Raw genomic sequence first — 23,627 nt, 5'->3', positions numbered from 1 at the left:
CTCTTTCCTTTTCCAGTAATACTTCTTGATATTGCTTGCAGCTTTGAGCACAGCTTCTTTTCTTTTATGTATTGGTAAAACAGCACAGTCTCCTGCACCTCTTCTCCTCTCAAGTCCACGTTATATCAATTTCTGGTGGCAGGTGGATATGTAATAACTTGTGAAATATCCTTTCAATAAAAGCATTTGACCTTAAGGTAGAGTTTTACTTACTAGCAACAGCAGGTGTTTAGACTGGCAGGAATGAGTTTCCAGCTTTCCAAAAATGTTCATTCACTTTGCATCTAGAGGCTTGCTCTGGTGGACCTGTGAACAGCTACTTTGCATCTAAAAATTTGTCAGAGAGGCTATCCAGATCTAAAATGTCCATCATTTTTTAACACCCTGAAGCACCTCGAGGGCCATCATAAATTAAATCTCTCTTGGGGAAAATGGTTTTATGACAAAGAAGTAATTTGAACTTGTGAAATCAAGGCTGAATTCTAAAATAAATTACAGTTTTAGTAAACAAATTGAGAAAATCCTATTTAACTTGGCTGCTCACTTCTGGTAACAATTTTTTGAGTTCTGAAGGAGTCATTTCCAAAAATATGCATCTTTCTCTCTCTCTCTCTCTCTCTTTTTTTTTTTTTTTTTTTTGCTGTATGACTTTTTTTTGGTGTCATAAATCTATAATTACATGAGCAACATTATTGTTACTAGACTGCCCCTTCACCAAGTCCCCCCCACAAACCCCATTACAGTCACTGTCCATCAGCATAGTAAGATGCTATAGAATCACTACTTGTCTTCTCTGTGTTGTACAGCCTGCCCTGTGCTCCCCCCATACATTATGTCTGCTAATCATAATGCCCCTATTTCCCCCTTATCCCTCCCTTCCCACCCACCCTCCCCAGTCCCTTTCCCTTTGGTAACTGTTAGTCCATTCTTGGGTTCTGTGATTCAGCTGCTGTTTTGTTCTTTCAGTTTTTTTCTTTCTTCTTATACGCCACAGATGAGTGAAATCATTTGATACTTGTCTTTTTCCGCCTGATTTATTTCACTGAGAATAATACCCTCTAGCTTCATCCATGTTGTTGCAAATGGTAGGATTTGTTTTCTTCTAATTTCTGAATAATATTCCATTGTGTATATGTACCACATCTTCTTTATCCATTCATCTACTGATGGACACTTAGGTTGCTTCCATTTCTTGGCTATTGTAAATAGTGCTGCAACAAACGTAGGGGTGCATATGTCTTTTTCAAACTGGGCTGCTGCATTCTTAGGGTAAATTCCTAGGAATGGAATTCCTGGGTCAAATGGTATTTCTATTTTGAGTTTTTTGAGGAACCTCCATACTGCTTTTCACAATGGTTGAACTGATTTACATTCCCACCAGCAGTGTAGGAGGGTTCCCCTTTTTCCACATCCTCGCCAACATTTGTTGTTGTTTGTCTTTTGGATGGTGGTCATCCTGACTGGTGTGAGGCAATATCTCATTGTGGTTTTAATTTGCATTTCTCTGATGATTAGTGATGTGGGACATCTTTTCATGTGCCTGTTGACCATCTGAATTTCTTCTTTGGAGAAGTGTCTGATCAGCTTCTCTGTCCATTTTGTAATTGGATTATTTGCGTTTTATTTGTTGAGGTGCGTGAGCTCTTTATATATTTTGGATGTCAACCCTTTATCGGATATGTCATTTATTAATATATTCTCCAATACTGTAGGATGTCTTTTTGTTCTATTGATGGTGTCCTTTGCTGTACAGAAGCTTTCCAGCTTGATATAGACCTGCTTGTTCATTTTTGCTTTTGTTTCCCTTGCTCAGGGAGATATGTTCATGAAGAAGTTGCTCATGTTTATGTCTAAGGAATTTTTGCCTATGTTTTTTCCTAAGAGTTTTATGGTTTCATGACTTACATTCAGGTCTTTGATCCATTTCGAATTTACTTCTGTGGATGGAGTTAGACAATGATCCAGTTTCATTCTCTTATATATAGCTGTCCAGTTTTGCCAACACCAGCTGTTGAAGAGGTTGTCATTTCCTCATCTAACATCCATGGCTCCTTTATCATATATTAATTGACCATATATGTTTGGATTAATATCTGGACTATCTATTCTGTTCCATTGGTCTGTGGGTCTGTTCCTATGCTAGTACCAAATTGTCTTGATTACTGTTGCTTTGTAATAGAGCTTGAAGTTGGAAAGTGAGATCCCCCAACTTTTATTCTTCCTTCTCAGAATTGCTTTGGCTATTCAGGGTCTTTTGTAGTTCCATATGAATTTTAAAACTATTTGTTCCAGTTCATTGAGGAATGCTGTTGGTATTTTGATAGGGATTGCATTGAATCTGTAGATTGCTTTAGTCAGGATGATCATTTTGACAATATTAATTCTTCCTAGCCAAGAGCATGGGATGAGTTTCCATTTGTTAGTGTACTCTTTAATTTCTCTTAAGAGTGTCTTGTGGTTTTCAGGGTATAGTAGGTCTTTCACTTCCTTGGTTAGGTTTATTCCTAGGTATTTTTTTCTTTTTGATGCAATTGTGAATGGAATTGTTTTCCTGATTTCTTTTTCTATTAGTTCATTGTTAGTGTATAGGAAAGCAACAGATTTCTGTGTATTGATTTTGTATCCTGCAACTTTGCTGAATTCCGATATTAGTTGTAGTAGTTTGGGAGTAGAGTTTTTAGGGTTTTTTATGTACAATATCATATCATCTGCAGATAGTGACAGTTTGACTTCTTCTTTAACGATATGGATGCCTTGTATTTCTTTGTTTTGTCTGATTGCCATGGCTAGGACCTTCAGTACTATGTTGAATAACAGTGGGGAGAGTGGGCATCCCTGTCTTGTTCCTGATCTTACGTGAAAAGCTTTCAGCTTCTCGCTGTTAAGTATGATGTTGGCTGTGGGTTTATCATATATGGCTTTTATTATGTTGAGGTACTTGCCCTCTATACCCATTTTGTTGAGAATTTTTATCATGAATGGATGTTGAATTTTTGTCAAATGCTTTTTCAGCATCTATGGAGATGATCATGTGGTTTTTGTCCTTCTTTTTGTTGATGTGGTGGATGATGTTGATGGATTTTTGAATGTTGTACCAGCCTTGCATCCCTGAGATGAATCCCACTTGATCCTGGTGTATGATCCTCTTGCTGTATTTTTGAATTTGGTTTGCTAATATTTTGTTGAGTATTTTTACATCTATGTTCATCAGGGATATTGGTGTGTAATTTTATTTTTTGGTCGGGTTTTTGCCTGGTTTTGGTATTAGGGTGATGCTGGCTTCATAGAATGAGTTTGGAAGTATTCCCTCCTCCTCTATTTTTCAGAAAACTTTAAGGAGAATGGGTATTATGTGTTCTCTAAATGTCTGATAAAATTCAGTGGTGAACCCATCTGTTCTGGGTTTTTTTGTCTTGGGTAGTTTTTTGATTATCGATTCACTTTTGTTGCTGGTAATTGGTTTGTTTAGATTTTCTGTTCCTTCCTTGGTCAGTCTTGGAAGGTTGTATATTTCCAGGAAGTTGTCCATTTCTCCTAGGTTTTCCAGCTTGTTAGCATATAGATTTTCATAGTATTCTCTAATAATTCCTTGTATTTCTGTGGTGTCCATTGTGATTTTTCCTTTCTCATTTCTGATTCTGTTTATGCATGTAGATTCTCTTTTTCTCTTAATCAGTGTGGCTAGGGGTTTATCTATTTTGTTTATTTTCTCAAAGAACCAGCTTTTTAATTTTTCTATTGTTTTATTCTTCTCAATTTTCTTTATTTCTTCTCTGATCTTTATTATGTCCCTCCCTCTGCTGACTTTAGGCCTCAATTGTTCTTCTTTTTCCAGTTTCAATAATTGTGAATTTAGACTATTCATTTGCGAATGTTCTTCCTTCTTTAAATATGCCTGGATTGCTATATACTTTCCTCTTAGAACTGCCTTTGCTGCATCCCACAGAAGTTGGGGCTTTGTGCTGTTGTTGTCATTTGTCTCCATATATTGCTTGATCTCTGTTTTAATTTAGTCATTGATCTGTTGATTATTTAGGAGCATGTTGTTAAGCTTCCATGTGTTTGTGAGTCTTTTTGTCTTCTTTGTACAACTTATTTCTAGTTTTATACCTTTGTGATCTGAGAAGTTGGTAGAATTGCAATCTTTTTGAATTTACTAAGGCTCTTTTTGTGGCCTAGTTTGTGGTCTATTCTGGAAAATGTTCCATGTGTACTTGAGAAGAATGTGTATCCTGCTGCTTTTGGGTGTAGAGGTCTGTAGATGTCTGTTAGGTCCAACTGTTCTAGTGTGTTGTTCAGTGCCTCTGTGTCCTTACTTATTTTCTGTCTGGTTGATCTGTCCTTTGGAGTGAATGGTGTGTTGAAGTCTCCTAAAATGAATGCATTGCATTCTATTTCCTCCTTTAATTCTGTTAGTATTTGTTTCACATATGTTGGTGCTCCTGTGTTGGGTGCATATATATATTTATAATGGTTATATCCTCTTGTTGGACTGCCCCCTTTATCATTACATCATGTCTTTCTTTATCTCTTGTTATTTTCTTTGTTTTGAAGTCTATTTTGTCTTATACAAGTACTACAACACCTGCTTTTTTCTCCCTATTGTTTGCATGAAATATCTTTTTCTGTCCCTTCACTTTTAGTCTGTGTATGTCTTTGGGTTTGAGGTGAATCTCTTGTAGGCAGCATAGACATGGGTCTTGCTTTTTATCTTCTGTTACTCTGTGTCTTTTGATTGGTGCATTCAGTCTATTTACATTTAGTGTGATTATCAATAGATATGTAATTATTGCCATTGCAGGCTTTGGTTTCATGGATACCAAAGGTTCAAGGTTAGCTTCTATACTATCTGACTGTCTAGCTTAACTCTCTTATTAAGCTATTATAAATACAGTCTGATGATTCTTTATTTCTCTCCCTTCTTATTCTTCCTCCTCTATTCTTTATAAGTTAAGTGTTCTATTCTGTACTCTTTTGTGTTTCCTTTGACTGCTTTTGTGGATAGTTGATTTTATTTTTTGCCTTTAGTTAGTATTTGGTTGGTCTACTTTCTTTGCTCTGATTTTATTTTCTTTGGTGACATCTATTTAGCCTTAAGTGTGCTTCCATCTAGAGCCATTCCTTTAAAATATCCTGTAGAGGTGGTTTGTTGGAAGCAAATTCCCTCAACTTTTGCTTTTGTGGAAATTGTTTAATCCCTCCTTCAAATTTAAATTATAATCGTGCTGGATATAGTATTCTTGGTTCAAGGCCCTTCTGTTTCATTGCATTAAATATATCATGCATTAAATAAACTTCTTCTGGCCTGTAGGTTTCTGTTTGGAATTCTGATGATAACCTGATGGGTTTTCCTTTGTAGGTGATCTTTTTTCTCTCTCTGGCTGCTTTTAATACTATGTCCTTGTCTTTGATCTTTGCCATTTTAATTATTATATGTCTTGGTGTTGTCCTCCTTGGGTCCCTTGTGTTGGGAGATCTGTGGGATTCCATGGTCTGAGAGACTGTTTCCTTCTACAGCTTGGGGAAGTTTTCAGCAATTATTTCTTCAAAGACACTTTGTATCCCTTTTTCTCTCTCTTCTTCTTCTGGCACCCCTATAATGTGAATATTGTTTCATTTGGATTGGTCACACAGTTCTCTTAGTATTCTTTCATTCCTGGAGATCCTTTCATCTCTCTCTGCCTCAGCTTCTCTGCGTTCCTGTTCTCTGATTTCTATTCCATTAACAGTCTCTTGCACCTTGCCCAGTCTGCTCTTAAGACCTTCTATTGATTGCTTATTTCTGTTATCTCCCTCCAGACTTCATCCCTTAGCTCTTGCATATTTCTCTGCAGGTCCATCAGCATGTTTGTGATTTCTATTTTGAATTCTTTTTCAGGACGATTGGTTATATCTATCTCACCAGGCCCTCTCTCTGGGGTTGTCTGAGTGATTTTTGACTGGACCAGATTTTTCTGACTTTTCATGGTGATAGAAGTGGTTGCAGGCAGGTCACGTGTATGTCAGCTGGGAGAACAAAGTCCTTTCCTGCTTTCTGGTTGCCTTGCCCTTCTCCGCTGCCTGTGTCAGTTACCTGCACACAAGGAGAAGTCTCTGGGATAATCTCCAGAGCTGCCATGGGCAGGGAAGCCCTCGGGATAGCCTAGACCCCTGCTTGGGCTGGCAGATGCACTGGGTGTGTTCTCCGGTGAGAACTGTGCCCCTTTGTGTCTTCCAGACCTTGCTCCAGCTTCTGCTTAGTATGCCAGTTACCTGCACACAGAGAACAGTCTCTGGGATAGTCTTCTGAGCTACCGTGGGTGGGGCAGCCTTCAGGATAGCCTAGCACACTGCAGGGGTTGTACCCATGCTGGGTGTGTTCTCCTGCCAAAATGGCACCCCTTCATGCCTTCTGGACCTTGCTCTGGCTTCCTCTGTCTGTACCAGGCAGCTGCATACTGGTGGCAGCCTGTGGGTCTGGCCCAGGTGCCTGCACACTGGGAGGAGACTGTGTGGTTGCTGTGGGTGGGGCTGTTCTCCCACTGTGGTGGGTCAGCTGGTTTGCTTGCAGGGCCCATGGGGGGGAAATGAGTGGCAGGCTGCTTATTGCCGTGAGGGGCTTCGGGGCTGCATTACCCCCCTGGGGGTTAGGGCTCCTGAAGTTCCTTAAGATTCCCAGCCTACTGTGCTGAGTGTGCTGGGACGATTTTGTCCATCTGTTAAGCCCTTGTCCCTTTAAGACTTTTAAAAAGGACCCGCTTTTCTTTTGTCCCAGGGGAGCTGGCTGTGGAGACCCACTTGCAGTCTCTGTCTTGGATTTTACTTTTCCTTTTCTCTAATATCCAGTACACCATGCAATGTGTGTCTGTGCTCCCGGTGCAGATTACTAGGGCTGGTTATTTAGCAGTCATGGGCTCCCTCTCCCTTCCCACTTTGATTCTTTTCCTCCCATTGGTGAGCTGGGGTGGGGGGAGTGCTTGGGTCCTTACCCTTTTTGTGAGATGCTGAGTTCTCGCAGGTGTAGATGTAGCCTGGCTGTTGTACTGTATCTTCTGGTCTCTCTTTTACAAATAATTGCATTTGTTGCATTTTCAAAAATATATATTGTTTTGGGAGGAAATTTCTGCCACCCTACTCACGCTGCCATCTTGAGCCCTTCATCACACTGCCGTACGGCTTTTTATTGCCATCGGTGCATTCTCTTCTAGGATCTTTATGGTTTCTTCACAGATCATCAGTCTGCTTTGGAGAAACAGCATATAAATCTCTGTTTCACTTACAGAGAAAATGAAGTAAAACTTAAAATTTTTTTCTCTCTTCTTATCTTCAATAAATTTCCATTCCAGAGAAGGACATTCTTCTTGCCTCACATTTAGAAAATATGATTTTATGGCAGGCTAATTTTTTAACTTATTTTCCATGGCTGGCAACAATGATAGCCATCTTTTAGATAAGAAGATACCTTCTTCTCCTTTTATAATGTCAGAAATCTCATTAAGTGTCTCTGCGTATTTTGAAGAACATGAAAAATCATCAAAAACTTTCATTATGAAAGTCTCAATATCAGAGATAAGCAAGCCACATTCTTTTTTAGAAGTGTTCCATACAAAGTGTAAAGGACACATAACAGGTACGATCCTTTCATTTTCTTTGGTTAGAAGTATACAGACTGAATGGAATTTGCCAAAATTTACATTTGTGTGTTCTGCCAAATATGCAGACAGATGAGCAGAGTCTGGTTTTATTTGGACAAAACTATTGACTGAGGTGGCTTGAAATTCCACTGTTAAGATCAAAGCACTTAAAAGCTGGGGGAGCATTTTTTTAGTTGCTGCAATTCAGAGTCTCACTGGACTACAGTAGAAAGCCTGTTCACAGGTAAGATCCTACAGAATGAGTGCCCAGTATGAGGGACCAATGCAAGACTTACCAAAGTTTCCCCTTTTGTGCACCCACAGGGCACTTAAATTGCATTTTCCTAATCTGGATAGGTAATTTTACTACTTCCCTCAATTTCATAGAGCAATCCAGGAAGGATACAATAATGTGTGTGTTTGCATGGTATACTCAAAATAACTCAGCAGCCACTATTTGGACTGAGCATTGGTGTCTTTTTGGGAAGCAGAAAACTTTTGGTGGATTCAGAAGTATTTGCCTGTCCCATCCCATACACTTGAAATTCAGTCTCCCTCTGGGCTCTTGCACCCCCTTCTCCACCATACCCGAATTCTTTTTGGCATACTGTGCAGCATGCTCTGTTTTGGTCATTTACTTCCCTAATCCATTTCAACATGTCCTTCCATTTGTCATTAAAATTTGACCTTCTTGTTCAGCGGTGGCCGGGGCACATGGGTATGAGTGTTGTAATTATTCTCACTTTCATTATATGAACTTCAAGAAAACATGATTGCTCTTAGAAAACTTATTTTCTGAGAACTCTTAGAAAAAATATTCACAATGTGCAAAACTAAACCAGTACTGTTTAAATACAAACCATAGCAGTTCCTCCAGAAGCAAAGTCAAAATTACCATATACTTGCACACTTAAATCATGTCACTCAGGTTTATGAAACAGCAGAGGATCCGTTATTGTGAACCAGAAATCGTGGGCACCAACCTCAGGAGACAGGGGAAACGACAATGGCAACATCTGTGGAAGGCAAATAATTGGTGCCATGTCCATTTGATGCTAAAGAGAGTGTTGCTTTCAGCCTCCACTTTTAGGGCCACTGTCTGGTTTTGTACTTTCCTCCAATCTCCCACACGCATGGTGGAAAGCCAGGACTTTTCACATCTAGGACATATTTCCCAGGATGTGGAACCAGCGCAGTCCTGAGCTAAATGAGGTAGAGGTTACCTTAGAAAAGTCTCCATGGGGAAAAGAGTGGTAGTAGGGGTACAATGGTCCTCCATACAGACCTGTTGTTAACCCTCAGCTTTCAGCCCCACTTGTCAGTTACCCTTCAAGTTGGTTCAGGCCTATGGATCACAGGCAGGCTGACAGACTGAGCCCTCCTCTGAGACCTGGTCTAGGCCAGAGGTTCCCAAGCATGTTGGTCTCTGGACTTTATATTCTTAAAAATTATTGAGTGCCTCTCAGTAGTTTAAATTATCTGGGTTATATCTATCAATACTTACTGTATCAGAAATTTAAAATAATTATTTATCCATTTATTTAAAAGTAATAATAAGCTCAGGACATATTAACAGAAAAAGCATATTTTTTCCTCATGAAAAATAATGATACTGTTCTATATTTTTGCACATCTCTTGAATGATTGGATTATTACAAGTCATCTGGATTTTCATACCTACTGAGGCATTCAATCTGCTCTGATAGGTTGTTTTGGTTAGAATATATAAAGTTTGACCTCACACAGATATATAGCTGGAAAAGGGAGGAGTATTTTAATAGCCTTTCTAGATAATTCTGTATATTCTCCAATTCTACACCCGAACGTAAAGGTCAAAATTAATAAAATCCACAATTTTACTGTTCCAACATGTAATGACTGCTACATTTTTAAGGGAAAATTTTTTCTTGAAAGTTCATGGGAATGGATAATACAATGACTGCCAGTATGCCTTGATTTGTAATTTAGCCTCTGCAGTTTTACCTACCATTTTGTACTCTTCATGCAGATGTCAACAAAAAAAAATATCTTAGTATTATTATGAAACTATAATAACGACCTACGGACCCTCTGAAAGGATCTGGGGGGCCCCCAGATTTCTGCAGCCTGAGCTGTAAGACCTGCTCATCTAGGCTATGTCTTTCATGGCCTATTTTATCCATCAGCTAATTCCCATCCACTTTTTTTTCACAAGTATTTTGAATTTTCTTCTTGCTATAGGTTTATTCCACAGTGCATTTCAGTTCTCTATTACAGTGGAATCCCGCTGGGCTGAGAGAGAGCAGCTGTGTGTTTGCCACATTGAAACATAAGCCCTCACGTCTCTTTTGAATGTTTGCCCTGAGAACCGTAAAATACACACTAAAAATTTCAACAAATGTATAAAATATTCTTTTGCAAACACGTTCATTTATTAAATGGAATATTTTTAAAGTTCAACACCAAGAAGTTATCTGTTCTCATTTACATGGACTCCAACCTGTTGGAGGTGGTCCTGGAGAGGACATAATCCATGAGTGGACCTGGGTGGTCGGGGGCTCCTCACCCTATTTCCATCCTTGGATTGTGCATTCTGCCCACTGTTTGCAGAGTAGAGCTGTTTCAGGGGGGCAGTCTTGAGAGAGTAAGGTGTCTGGAGACCATTTGGTGGGTGAGCAGATCTACTTGTCTTGTGACAACTCTAGATAAGCCTTGTGTAAGTTCTGTGGCTTATTAAACCTGCTACCTACCCATCTAGAGGGGTCTGCCTCTTTCTCAGGTCTCTTCCTGCTCTCTGTGTATGGTGGCCAGTTTCAGATTTCACCTGGGAAGCCCCTGAGGTTTCAAACTAACTCCTCAGCCAGAACTGGTTCTCATTTGTAAGGTTGGGTGGGGCCTTAGAAACCCCGGTGACTGGTCAGCATATGAACCCATGGAGAAGGGTATCTTCCTTTGAGCCTATACAATAAAAGGCTGGCTCAGCAGGTGTAGATTGTTCAAACTCTACACATTAAAAAGACATTCTGGCTCTTGACGGTTATTCTAAGATAACCTCCAAGCCCTTGGAATATCCTGCCTAATAAAAGTGTGTCCGCTGACCTGGGTCCTTGAGCCACACCAGGTAGGTTATGCTAACAGTGTAATTTATGCTGAGGGCCTTGGGTCACACACATCTGCTTGACCTCTGGAACGGCTGGAGACAGAGGACTGTGGTCAACTATGTGGGTGCTCCATGCCGATGTGACAGACCCCAGTAAAAGTCCTGGGTACCAAGGCTCAGGTGAGCTTCCCAGGTTGGCGATACTTTGTGCTGCTGTCACACATGGTGTTGTCACAGTCGGGTAAGGACAACGAGGGGCTCATGCATGGTTTCTCTCTCCTGGACTCTGCCTTCTATGCCTTTACCTTTGCTGGTTGTTGCTGGTGTCCTTTGGCTGTCATAAGCTATAGCTGTGAGCACAATAGCTTTTCTAGGTTCTGCAAGTCCTAGAGAATCACTGAACCTGAGGGTGGTCTTGGGGACCCTGACAACAGATCCCTTCTGCTCACTATGCCATTCCCTAAATTACCTTAAAAAGAAGTTAGGTACAGGTGCTGCCTACCCTCAAGGAATTCATGGTTAGTGAGAGAAGTGGTTAATACCCTCAAAGTGTAATACAATATACACAGCAAGGGGATACTGTAATATAGAGTCACAAGATCACATGGGTTAGAAAAGAAAGGGATCTATCTCACTGGGGAATTTTGACACCAGGGTGGGGGTGCTAGAAATATATTAAAACTGATGGGACAAAAAAAATTCTGATTTGCATTTAGGAATAGGAACAACTGTCAGCCAGATACTGAATCAGAAAGTCCAATATCTGTAGTTCTCCCTTTCTGACCTTTTCTTCCTTTTTATTTTGTTCTTGCTTGAATTCTTTGCCATCTGGCCGGCTCTATCAAATGTATCAAAGACATCTGATATTTTTTACACTTTGACAGAAACTCACTCACACCAGTAAGTTCTGCCTTTAGGTTTTTGTATCTAGCAGCCTGTTATCTGTAACTGGGGTCTGGGAGACCTCTGCCTCTGTTTAGAGCAACATCTGGCAATAGTATAGTAGTATTTTTAGAGGAGAGATAGACTCCTGGCCCCCAAACTCATTGTTGCCAAGGCTGCTTGGGGAAGTGAATCTGCTTTAGTTTGTCTGGGGGCTGAATTAGGTTAGAAGAAACAGTGGGGTACCAGGCCATCTCCTTCCCCTTCCCCAGCCCCCAGTTATAACCCATCTTATCTCTCAAATCTAAGACTCCCACACACACAGCAGTCTCCCCATGCCATCTCCTCTCCTGTCTATTTTCTCTGTGTGACTATGACCTCTGGGCAGGCTACCCAGGGCTCAAGACCCAGAGTTTCTGATGCCTGGGCTTTCAAGCTCCCAGGGTGTCCAGCTTGGGGAAGGTGATCTGGAGGCAGCTGCCGAGACAGTGTGTTGTGTGTGTGTGTGTGTGTGTGTGTTGATGGGGGTTTATTATGTGAGAGTTTCTGGGTTACATGGAGGCTCAAATGAAACATCTCTAAGTTTCCAGCTCAACTTCAAAATTCTAAGGATATTTGATTGAATGGGACCTGAAAAATAACATTGATGTCAATTATAAATAACGCAGACTATCAAGAAAACAAAAATCTACACTTTGACTTTCTGTGTGGAATATTATCAACAACAGTCATTTATGAACATGACTGACCATTTAAGCTCATTTACTAGGCAACACGGTAACACTTGTATATAGTAGTCAACACATCACTTTCTTGGTTACAGTTTCCCTGCTCGATGAACTTTTCATTATTTCTCCTTTGGACATGGTGGTTGTCTACTCATGACCTGAAGTAAGTGCAGGGGAGCATGGCATGGGAAGACTGTATCGATGGACGTGCCATTTGGTGCTGTTACGGTTTCACATTCTAGGTTGTTTGCAAATTCCACATAATTGCTCATTCAGTGCATGCTGCAATGTCTGCTGTTTCTGCAGAGAAATCAGGGGCAAACAGGGACAGACTGTGAGGAGGTGTTTACAGCTCTTGCCTCAGAGAAGTTTTCTCAGATGGTGAGGAAGTGGCCACTTGGAGAGCCCCTCCAGGGCAGGGAGCCACCCAGCACAGGCATGGCTGGGAAAACCAGCTGCAGGCCCCTGCAGGGCAGGACCTGCTGAGGACCCTCCTGTCCTCTCTCCTGACCTTGCCCTGCATCCCCACCCAGCCCCACTGTTCCCTGGCCCCACCCCATTTCACCCCACTCTTTGTTTCTGTATTGGACAAAAGGGAACTTTCCTGCAAGGTCACTCGTAAGACACGCCCCTTCCTTATCACTTCCTGGGCTGACCCTGGCTTCTTTAGGTCCCATACTGCCTGCTGGCCCCCCAAGAGTGGTCCTGGCGGCTGGTGTTTTGGAGGGGATCCTGACCACGCTTTTGAGTTCTGACCTTAACTCTATATTCACCTTGTCTCTAGAGAGTTTCCCCTCGGAATGACTATCAGTAAATGCTCTGCTTCTGTGCTTCTCTCCAAAATGAAATTGGGTCAAATGTCCTACCGAAGAGCCTGCTTTCATATAGACCAGAAGTAGCACCTCAGGCAGATGGGAATACACCTTGTTAAGGCACCAGCCTCTGAGGAGGGTCTCTTTACGCTGGACCCCATGATCCTGACTGGAACGATAAGGGGCTTTCCCTGGGGCTGGTTAAACATGACTGGAAAACATCTTTTTCTTGTGATTTACAGAATGGCTGCATGGTAGTTAGTGTGGAATAAAGATTTGGAACCAAAACCACTGTCCAAATGGCCACAGTCCCATTTCCTAACTATGAAAACTGGCTAATTCACGTACCACCATGCCTCAATCATTTCACCTTAACAAGGGCAGTCATTTCATAGGGCTGTGGTGCTGAAACCTGGGGGTCTAAAGACAGCAGAATAGTTGTTCTCCCAGTTTTGGGGCTGGAAGTCGGCAATCCAGATTGTCAGGCCTAGCTCCCTCTGGAGCCTCAGGGGGAGAGGACATCTTGCTTCTCTCCCCCAGCGTCTGAGGGCTCCCGGCATGCTTGGGGCTCCTTGTCTTGTAGCCACATCACTCCCCTCGCATGGCCTGGATGTCTTCACACTGCCCACCCTCTGCGTGTAACAGTCTCTGGCCAAATTTCCCCTGGTGAGGATGCTGCCCACACAACGGGGTATAATTCAACTATACAAAGAAATGAGCCCTTGAGCCGTGAAAAGACACGGATAAATCTTAAATGCAGATTAAGTGAAAGAAGCCAATTTGAAAAGTCTACTTACTGTGTGATTCTAACCCTATGACATTCCAGAAAAGGCAACATTATGGAGACAGTAAAAGGTTTGGCAGTTGCTGGGGGCGTGGGGGAAGGAGGGATGGATAGATGGAACACTGGTGGGGGGGCATTCAGGGCAATGGAACTGCTCCGTATGATAGTGTGATGGTGGACACACATCATTAGCACGTTTGCTAAAACTATAGAACGTACAACACAAAGAGTGAACCCTAATGTCAACTGTGGACTTTAGTTAATAGTAACATGTCAATGATGGCACATGAATTATAACACATGTGCCACACTGATGCAAGATGTTACTAACAAGGAAAACGGTTTAAAAAGCAAGGAGGGTGAAGACATACAGGTAACACAGCAAACTGCAGAAGGGTGCATGCCACACTTGTATTTTATATATAATACATACGATTTCCTGTCTGTTTTAAAATGATCTCTTAAGTTGCCTCTGATAAGAGGAGTGGCTGAGGACAGAGATTGAATGGAGACTTATTGTATCGTCCTTGTGTACATTCTGAAGTCTACCTATGTCTCACACTTGTAATACCTATTCAAAATAAGTAAGATTATAAGCATAACAGAAGGAAAAGAGAATCACTCAGATACCCAGACTGCACCCCAGATTGGTGAAATCACTATGTCTGGGAGCACAGTCCAGGCAGTATTTTCTAAAGCCGCTCCGGTTACTTAGATATGAACCTCTGCATTAGAGAAATGTTTGCAAACCCTTGGTTCTTGCACCAGACTCAGCATGGCGGGGCCACGCTCTTGTGGTGTGGGCAGGTAAAGCAGGGTCAGTGCCCAGGGGTCTCTGAGAGTCAGCTTGCGCCTGGATTCCAGTAGTCTGCAAACCCATTTCCCAGGGGATCCCAACCAGCACCCCCTTCCTGATTTAATTCGGGTTTTCCAGAATAGTTGCAAAAGCAAGACAAATCCATTTCCTTGTAGCCAGCTGTATTCATTACAGCGAATTCTGCGTCAGCCTGGCTGCGATTGCTCATGGTTCAGCTCTTGAGAACTTGTCGAGTATATGGTTAATGTCAGCCCTTCTCACGCGCAAGTGGCTGGGATCTGCGCTCTTGACGTGCTGGCAATGGGAACAGCACGGCAGGGGTGTTGAAGGCATTATCCAGGCAGCCTTGGATTTGAATTCTCACCACTGCTGGCCAGCTTGTCTTGGACCTGTGCTTTCTTATGGAGGTTAAGCTGGCAGCCTCACAGCACTTTTTGGGTGGCACCATTAAATTCTGCAAGAATTCAAGGCCAGTATGGGCAACACTTGAATTTATTATAATTTCAGATAATATATGGAAAAGCTAAAAATTGTGCTTTTTAATTTAAAAAACCTTAAACTTCAGAGCCAGGCTGTAAGGGTACAAAGATGAGAGATAAACTCCACCACTACCAGCCCCCAACCCCCTTTCAGCAATTCTCATGTATAAAGTCAGCACAGAACCTGACTGAGTTAACATCTGGGAAAGCCAAGGAACTAATTAGGCTCATTCCAAAGCAATATTTCAACAATTAAGAAAAAGATGTCTGTTGTTTGTGCCTTCCCGAGTCTACCTGATACCCTGCCCCTCCTGTCTTTTTCTTCCTGTGATTGTACAAGTGCTTCCTTATCAGCCTGCTGCTCCCTGTCTAGGATGTGATGAGAGGAATTGGGTTGGAAATCTGTTCTGCATTTTATGTGCATCCTGTCCAAACTATTGTGTTTAAAAATGCCTGTGCTGTTTAATCTAATTTGCTGTTCTTGGGAGTGAGGGGTTACGAAACTTGGGGGGTGGCAAACGAACATGCAAATCTAGTCAAATTGATGTGGCCCTGCCCCTCAGGAGGCCACCGGGACTTCGGGGCAGAAATGCTTGCTGCAGCTCCTGCAGGTGCCAGGGTCCGCTGGGCTTGATAAGGTGGTGGAGATGGGAAGGAGGTCATTAGGTGTCTGCCCTCCAGGAACTGATGGCCTCGCAGAGGTCTCCAGCTGTGAATAACCCTAAGGTTGACTCCCTTGGCACCCCCACCCCTACTGCATGTAATCACAGCCGTTTTGCGTCTGGAAACCTCACTGCATGCTTGGGGACCCAGAAGCACAGAGAGGCAGCTGCTGTTGTCCCTGGTCACTCAGCACATCAGTGGTCCTTCTGATAGTAGATGCCAGCGCTCTGTCAGTATTGTTCTTCTTGGGTAAGAAAATAACAGTTGAGAAAGTCTACACACTGTTCAAGCCATCCACACTTGAGGGCTAGGGGGCTGGATTGGTTTGTCTTGATCAAACATCCATAATAGAAAACTTATAAAGCCAAATTCTTTACTTTCATTTTCAGTTACCTATGTGTTAAACACAGTTGTCAGAGGAGAGAGGGGAAAATGATGAGACCGCCCTGCCTTGGAGAACATTACAAAATGCTTCAAGGACCAGAGAGAATTCACACCTGGTCAGCTGCTCAGCACTCCATTCCCGTGTTCCCTGTTTAGTAAAAATAGCCAAAGTTCCTGTCATCCAGGATAAAGAAACTACTGTGAGTTATCAACCAAGTTTGTGCCGATGAGTTCTGACTCTCAGTAGACTGACACCTGGGTTCATTGTGCTAATGACAACATCTGAAGTTCTTCACTTGAATGGATGTATCTCCCTTCAAGGAGAAAAAGGGAGTTGGCACCTTCCATGGAGACAAGACAACTGACCTTGGGGGTGCCTTAGGGTTGGGAAGGGCTCACTAGACACATGGTATGTCTGCCAGTAAGAGTCTACTCCAGCATTGTTTCAGGGGAAATGCCAGGGGGAGGAAGATGTTCATGCAGATTTGGGTACAATGATGTTTTTCTAAAATTTCATCCTCCGAGAATCACTTTGGATTACACCCAAGGCCAGTATTAGTCCTCTCCCTCCCATCATCCTGTCATGTCCAGTTCTGATCCTGCGCCTTCTCTGTTGGGAGCTTGGTAACTGGAGCAAGGCCTTCTGGGAACCTTGGCTCTATTCTGCAGCTTGCCAAGCTCCAAGCATCAATTTACTGGAAATTTTAACTTTTTTGGAAGGAAGGTTTTTGTTTTCTTCTTCTTTTTTTTTAATGTCTTTATGGCAAGACTGGAAGACATCAACTATTTTGAAGAAAACTCATGGCTTTGGGAGAATAATATTTAGGGGATAGCAACTATCCTGCCTTAACACTACCACTTCTACCCCAAAACGCACCCCCTCCTCCACGCTGCCCTCAGGCATTCTCTTGCTTCTGGTCTCACCAAAACCCCCCAGTCAGATGGAGCAGACAGGCTCCTGAAAAGAAAATGTTGAGCAGTGCCTGGGAAATCAGCTGATTTCTCACTTTTGGTTTGGCTCTAACTGCCCACAGAATAATGAGAAGCTCTAAAATGGTTTCTCATGGTTTGAATGGTGATGTCTTCTCTATTTCCTGGCCCTCCCTCACCATCTCCTTCTCTTACAATAAAATCAGCTCTCTGAAGTGGAAAACAGTCGAGTTGTTGATGGAGAACAAATCTTGGCTGTTGCAGGGCACTCCCAGATTTTTCTCATCCCTTTTGACCCATGTGCAATAATAGAGAATGGATGCAAGTCTGGTGCCAGAGAAGAATAAAGAGGCTGAAACATCTTAGTTTGGGGCAGAGTTAGTTTGTGCCTCTTGGACCAGCATCCAGTTTGGTTCAGCATTGGTTCGATTCTTCCTTTTTAAATGAAAGGTTATCAGTAATAGTTACATTAAATAAGCCTGATGATTTTGGTGGCCTTCCTCTTCTCTTGGCTGTTTCAACTTTTGCCGTGGCCTTATTGAGTAGCATGTGACATGCATGTGTGGTGGTCTTATCTGGAAGATGACCAACAGTGACATGCATCTCTTTTCCCAACCCTTCCAGTGGAAAGACAGACTAGAATGTCTGTCCATCAAGGTCTGAGAAAAAGGAGCTCGCTGGGGGCAGGAGCTGCTAAGCACAGCGAGGTCCTCAGGTCGCGAGTGGTGGTACGAAGTCTTTACTCCTGTACCCATGCGACCACTCGGGGCATCGGCCCACTTTCTGAGACCTGTGCTGTGGCCTGGATAAAGGAAGCCTCTGGCCGCTAGTTGGCTTGTTGGAAAACATGAGAAATTATGGGTTAGGTGTGTGTGAAGTGGGTGCTGGGAAATAGAGGCTGAATGTGTATAACAGGCAGCATGAGTAGTGAGTAGCTTAAACACTTCAGCTACAATAATTGTGTCATTCATCTTATGGAGCAATGTAACTAATATATATATACATTTTTTGAATGATTTTTATTTTGCACTAAACCCATGTACACAAAAGAGCTGAAAAATTAAGTGCATATTTAAGATAAAATGAAATACTAAATTTCTGTTGCTTAAGAAAGTTGGTGATGAACGTGTGATGTGCACACAGTGTTGGCTGGCCTCCGCTGTCCAGCATGAGACCACCACGGGATCCGTGTCCACCCCGAAACCTCCAATGTGATAAAGAAAAGTCCAAATTTACTTCAAAATGACTCTAGCAGTTATTATAAGAAGCCTAGATGAGGCTTTAGAAAATACGTTTCTAAATACCTAAGGGTATTACTTTTCAATTGTATCAGTGTATTTATTTATATCATTTATATCTTGTGAACTCCAGTCATTTAAAATTTGTATTAAGAATTTATTTAAACAGCTTTTTGAGGTATAAATGATATGCAATAAACTGCACATATTTAATGTCTACACCTTGATGAGTTTGGATATATGCCTATACCCACGAAACCATCACCACCAGCAAGGTAATATGCATATTACTAAAAATTTCCTTTTTCTTTTTTTTTTTGTGGCAAGAACACTTAACATGAAATTTACCGGTGATGCACATTTTGCTGGATTGAAGGTCGGGAAGGAAATGTTCTGCTTCTTGACAGAGCCTCGCACCTTCGTTACATGTCTGCATTTTTGGCAGCGGGGGAAGATGGTGATTACTGGTTCAGCCGGGCTGGGGAAACAACTCATAATGTCATGTGCTTATAGAAACGACGCTTGTTTGAGTTGAGAGCAGAGAGCAGGTCAGTGACACCCTGAATGTCCAGCTGAGACAGTGACGCCTGAGAGGAGTGAAGTGACCCTCCCAAGGGTCAGAGGTGAGACTCTGCCTTCCGGAAGTCCTGGGCCATGTCCAGCGCCTTGTCCCCTTGAGCCTCCCATGTCTCCAAGAATGAAATCGATACCCAAGGAGTGGTCTCTCTTGATTCAGGTTTGCCGGGACCCTAACCGGCTCCCACCCCTGCTCCCCAGGGAGGATGTGGGCGTGGCTGGGAGGAGGGCGGAGCTCCGTGGGGCTTTGACGGCGCCCTACTAGTCCTGGGTCTCCCGCCTCCCGACTTCACTGGATGCTCTTGTACTTGTTTGATCGCTGCTTTCTGATCTCACTGAAAGGTTCCTGATATTCTTCACACCCCTCATATATTCTCTTCCGTTGGGTGGTTTCTTACCTCCCACGTCCTCATCAAACATTACACCCTGATACCCAAATTACTCTCTTCAGTAAAGCCTCTTCCCTTGGCCCCCGAGGCCTGCAGGGCATCCACGTACCTTCCCCAGGAGGTAACTGACGGACCCACGTCTGCGTCATGCCCCTTCTCTTAATTGGCTCTGCAAGAAACTGGCATGCAAGACCCGCCTCCACCAGCCTCCAGCCTCATTTAACTCCACACCGCGGTACCACTGAGCACCCTTTATTCCCTCCCCTCCCGTGTGCACACAGCTGCCACAGCTTTTAGTTCTCAACCCTTTCTGCACCAACATGTCAACATAAAGAAGGCACTAGTATCCATAGCAGCTTTTCACAAAAAGAGTCTCCTAGGAAAAGAGGTATCGCATGTTCCTACAGAGAGGACGTGCCAGAATCGTGGTGGGGAGGATGTGGAGTTTAAGCCCCTGGGGTCACCTTGCTTGTCAGCTTTCCTGCCCCCATCCCAACAAGGGAATTTTGTCCCTCACTGAAAATAGCTGTTTAAGGCAGATAAGACAGCCCACCCTTTCCCCATGTGGACAGAGGCTCCATTGTCCCTCGCGGATTTCTGCTCCCTCAGGCAACACGATCTCTCTCTGTTGCCCTGAGACAGAGTTCATTTCAGAGCCTGACTGGTTTCTGGTTTAACCGATGTGGAGTTAATAAAGCACACCCTGTTCCCTGGACTGCAGCTCTCTCGATGGCAGGATCCTCACATCACTTTCACGGACATATTAAGTTGCAGCCCAGAAGCCAAATCTTCTACTCTTTGTAAACTTGATGGAAAGCCAGGGAGGCAGCTACAGGTAAACGAACAAGAGTGGTTGTGTGCCTGGAGTTATTAAGTTTTCTTTGGGGGCAGTCTCAGAAAAATGCTCCTATGCCTTATCTTAGAGTAATAGGTTTTGAATCAGAATGGGCCTCAGAGGATATCAGAATCTTACACGCAGGGTAGAGATCCCCTCTTCAGTGACCCTCGTAAATGGTTCTTTCCATCATTTTTTTAATGCACTCCTAGGGTCAGGGAGATTGAGGCATCCCTTCATTATCAGAAACAGCCAATGTGAGCAAGTGCTCACTTCATAGTTGGCTAAAAATACCATCTCTTTCAAGCATAAGCTTTGGGATGGAACCCAACGTCAACTTTCCCCCTATTCGTTTCTTGTGGATATATATGGGCAGAGCTAGGTGATTCCATTTGGAGGTCTCAGAAATGGGGCCTCTGAATCCGGTGCCCACATACCCTGTGTTTATTTGCATAGCATCAACTACAAGCATTGTATTCTATTGTTAGGCTGAATATTGCCTTCACAGTCTCCACTCACTTTTCAGCATGAGCATATCCTAGATGGTATTTATTCCAATTAGTGATGATTGATTGAAAAGAAGTGTAATGATAAAAAGATAGTATCAATTCAGTAATCCCTTTAAAGGGATTTTTTTCTAAACACAACAGCATTTATGTGCACTCAAAAATTCATCTATAAGTATAGAACATTATTCATTCATCTGAAGTTAATTTCTGCTCCTTAGCTCTCCTGAAAAAAGTCTGTGATCTGTCCAGCCATCTGAGTTCTAGAATGTTGGAAATTAATTATTATGTGCAATGTTTTGGTTAGAAAATTGGGTTACTTGGTGCTGGGAATATGCCTCTATTGTGAATTATACTTTTTTCTACATTTCTGTTTTCTTACTTTCCCTAGTGTTTCTGAGAATCACCTTTCTCTGCTCTTGATGACTCTCTGCCCCACCTCCGCATGTCCTCAGTGCTGAGTAAGCCCTCAGGGTGGACAAAGTCAATCATGGTTGCATGACCAAGAGTCTTAAGTCTTCCTGGGACTCATCAGGTGCCGTGGGGGGCAATCTGAGACAGTGGTACAGTCACAGGTTCAGGGGGTGAAGAACTGGGCTCTAATGAGTGCCACCATTCCTGTGTGGCCGTGAGCAATTTATCATACTGTACTTCTCCAAGCTTTGTTTCTCTCCTTGTTAAAGGAGGACAGTAATGCTGTTTATCTCATGGGGGTGTGGGGGTTGACAGCGTTGATGAGTAGACCTAGCACAGTGTCTACAAGTCCTCGGCATTGTCTTATCATTTTTCTTCTCCATTTCTTTCTTCTCTACCTTCTTTTGTCATTACCACCGTTATTGTCATCCATACTCCAGGAGTGACACTTGGCCATACCCAGGGATGCCCCTTGGCATGGGATACATTGGGGCAACCAGAGTCCCATGACTTGAGAAGAGGGGTCCCTTGAAGTGACAATCACTGAAGAACTGAGTGGTTGGATGACAGCTAATAATAGTGGCCTGAAGCTCACAAGACTAGCTCTCAGCTGCAAAGTGCTGCCCCACCATTACTGGGACCAGAGGTCAGTAAACTTGCCACAGGAGAGATGGCAAATCTTTTCTGTTTTGCAGGTCACGCAGTCTCCTTCTTGTGACTGTACAACCCCGTCATTGAGTGAAAGCAGCCAAAGGCAATTTGTGAATGGATGGGCACGTGGTGTCCTTTACTGATGGACACAAATTTGAATTTCATTGAACTTTCATGTTATGTAATATTCTTTTCTTTTTAACCATTAAACATTTTAAATAATGAAAACTGCAAAAATCCTTCTTAGGTCATGGGCTATATAAAAAACAGGCCAGCTGACTGGATGTGGCCCATAGACTAATTTGCCAGCTCAGTCAGTTTGGCACAACTCTTTTCTTCCACCTACACCTCTGGTGACAACCTTTACTTATTCAGGGCCCTTTTGATGTTCTCCTGGAGAGGCCTGCTGGGGAGAGGGATTTGCCCTGGGCTCCATCCCTCTTCAGGGAAGGCCCTTGCTCAAGGACAGAGTGGGGCAGGACCCCACCAAGCAGCAGGGCTGGGGCTGGACGGTCCTCTCAGGCTAAGACTGGAGGGATGGGAAACCTCAAGGGCAAATAAGGCAGATCCTAACTCTGGCTGCGCCTCCCCAGCAGGTCTGAAATATCCTCTTTTGCCTTCCTGTAGGGATACCTCCTAGGAGTGCTTTCCCCAGACTATGTCCTCTTATTGCATGGAGAGGCTTGTAAGGGATGGTGGAAGGAGAGGAAACTCTTTGCAGCCAGTGAGGCAACTTCACAAGGAGTTTCCTAGAGACACATCGTTGAGTTATTTATAACTTGCTTTGTCGTCTTCCACCAAGAACGTTTTCCTGGCTTGGAACCTTGAGCAAGTACACTGGAAGATTAGACCTGGAAGATGCTGGGGCTGCACAGGAGCCCTCCAAGATCTGACGGCAGCCAGGGGTGCCTGCTGGGCCGGAAATGACGCCAGGTTCTTCCTGGGGAAGCTGGCTTTTCTCTAGGGAAGGAACTGCCCCGGCTTCTTTGGCAATCTGCTCTTGCTCTGTCCAGACGAAAATGCTATTTTTTTTTCTGATTAAAAAAAGGGAACAAGAGAATACACTCCTAGCTGAAGATACATCAAAATTTAGCTTCAGCCTTGCTATTCTGCTAAAATCTGTTATCTGATGTTGACTGGGGCCTATGGAAATGTAACAGCCTTCTGCTGACCTCAGAGTCATTTCTGCTGTCTCCGGACATGCGAAATCAGCGATCACGTGACCACACCAACTAACAGCATATTGAATGCTCCACATGTTCACATGGCATATGACTTGAATTTATTATTAGTAAGGGGGTAGTCACTTTCATATAAAGTTAATCATTCTAGATCTAACTTGGAGTGAGAGATCTTAGAAGCTTTATATGTTGAAATTCTATCCAATCAGTAAAATGCTAAATAATTAATATTTGTAAAAGCTGTAACTTTGATATACTAATTACTGAGTACTTTCAAACTCTTAAACAGGGAAATACACTGACTTTTATAGCAGTTTAAGAGACAGGATCTAAGGAGCATAGCTTCAGGAAGGATGCTAATATACTTTATGAGACAGCCAATATTTGTTAACATTTAATAATGATACAAGATAGAACGATAGAGATTTATTATATGATATTTCAATTCTATATAAGTGGTGTTCTAACATTCAAAACATTAAAAAGTCTCGAAAAACTGTGTTTGACTTTGTCATTTAATTCCATGAAGGCCATGAATTCTTTTAAGACAAAGTGCTGTCTGTGGGCTTTTTTCATATTTTGTGAAGAAGAATTCAAAGCAGATTTTCAGCTTCATAAATATAAAACTTCATGAGGAGAAAAACTCCAAGGTCATATACCATGACC

At 42.8% G+C, this 23,627-nt stretch overlaps 1 long non-coding RNA gene across 1 annotated transcript in view; it reads left to right on the top strand.

Moving 5' to 3' along the window:
* LOC118970569 (uncharacterized) overlaps positions 1 to 23,424 on the top strand; it is a 158,342-nt gene extending 134,918 nt beyond the window's left edge. Inside the window, exons 4-7 of the long non-coding RNA XR_005058623.2 lie at positions 16,247 to 16,441; positions 18,923 to 20,209; positions 21,107 to 21,775; positions 22,408 to 23,424. This is a non-coding gene — a long non-coding RNA (uncharacterized lncRNA). The remainder of the gene's footprint in view (positions 1 to 16,246; positions 16,442 to 18,922; positions 20,210 to 21,106; positions 21,776 to 22,407) is intronic.
* Positions 23,425 to 23,627: the final 203 nt, after the last annotated feature.

Source organism: Manis javanica, chromosome 12, assembly GCF_040802235.1.
Source record: "Manis javanica isolate MJ-LG chromosome 12, MJ_LKY, whole genome shotgun sequence".
NCBI classification, from domain to species: Eukaryota; Metazoa; Chordata; class Mammalia; order Pholidota; family Manidae; genus Manis; species Manis javanica.
This window is presented reverse-complemented; position numbering and strand designations above follow the sequence as displayed.